Raw genomic sequence first — 1,230 nt, 5'->3', positions numbered from 1 at the left:
GATAATATAGTTTGGGAACCACTGGTCTAGACCAGTGGTTCCCAAACTATATTATCCCAAAATATTCATGGCAAAAACTTGTGACCCTAAATATTACTGGTATGAGTAAGCTTTGTTAATAACCCTAAAAACACAGGCTTTTTGACAATCTAAACGGCTTGTACACAAATATAAATACTTTATTTATACTTATTTTGTGTTTTTGTAATAATTATAGGGAAAAGAGGTGCTCCTGTCATCGACTCCAGGTGTGCCGGAGCAGACGGACAGGTAAAGGGTGCAGGACTGAGGCTCTCCTGGACCAGGACAGCCCTGCAGTGGATCAGTGATCCTTCATTAAACCTGCATTTATTCACATTCAAATTAATTCCACTCAGTCAGTTTTTATTTGTAGAAACTGGGCTCCATTATCACCAGCTCCATGTACAACAGTCACTTCCTGGTTCCTGCACATCACGACATGTGTGATACAAACACCGACACACAACAGAGAAAAACAAACATGTCGGATTTTTTAACTGAATCATGATGAAAATAAATCACTGTAAGTTTTTAAAGTTACGGTTTTCATGTTGGATTATTTGCCACAGCTCAGAGAGTAGCGTCTGTCCGRTTAGCTTGTTTAAAGCTTTTATTTTAAAACAAACTATCTGTTTTAGTAGCTTTATGAACACTTCAACACTGTAAAACTCAATGTAAAACGCACAGTTTCGTTGTAAAGTGGGGCGTTAGCTGACTTAGCTCTTAGCTTGGGTACCATCGAACAGAACGCGGCCTACTGGACTCAGTAATAATCCAACCCGCTGATATTTTACAGTAAATCCGGACTTTTCTGCAAAACTCGACGTTTAAACGGAACTTACCGTGAAGTGGACGAGCTTCGGACAGAAAATCACCGAGCTGTGGCGTGAGAGAACGCGGCTGCGCTGTCCTGTCCGAGGTTCCGTGAACACACCTTAACCACAGCAGGGTTGCCAGATATGAAATGTTGAATTATCGTATCAGCAGCTCAAAGTTATCGTAWTTTGAGGGAAATTATCGTACACACCCAAGTTACATTCTAGAGAGGCTCAGATTTACAAATACATCCTGCTCAGCTCACAATGTGCTCTGTATTCAACAAACTGCACATTCTTTTGTTTATAATAAAGTTAAAAAGCACTGTTGGGTGTCTGTTTTTTTTTTTTTTTTTACAAAAGCTTTGTTGTAAACAAGAACAAAACATGGAGT

General features: G+C 39.6%; 1 protein-coding gene across 1 annotated transcript in view; it reads right to left on the bottom strand.

Annotated features, from left to right (window-relative positions):
* The window catches only part of LOC106528533 (calpain small subunit 1), a gene marked incomplete in the record, with an annotated part of 14,622 nt that extends 13,664 nt beyond the window's left edge, over positions 1–958 (bottom strand). The window contains 1 exon segment of the mRNA XM_014023715.1: positions 864–958.
* Between the last annotated feature and the right edge of the window lie 272 nt (positions 959–1,230).

The sequence above is a fragment of the Austrofundulus limnaeus genome, unplaced genomic scaffold (assembly GCF_001266775.1).
Source record: "Austrofundulus limnaeus strain Quisiro unplaced genomic scaffold, Austrofundulus_limnaeus-1.0 Scaffold388, whole genome shotgun sequence".
Taxonomy (NCBI): domain Eukaryota; kingdom Metazoa; phylum Chordata; class Actinopteri; order Cyprinodontiformes; family Rivulidae; genus Austrofundulus; species Austrofundulus limnaeus.
The sequence above is the reverse complement of the archived record's forward strand: the minus strand, read 5'-3'. Positions and strand labels throughout refer to the sequence as shown.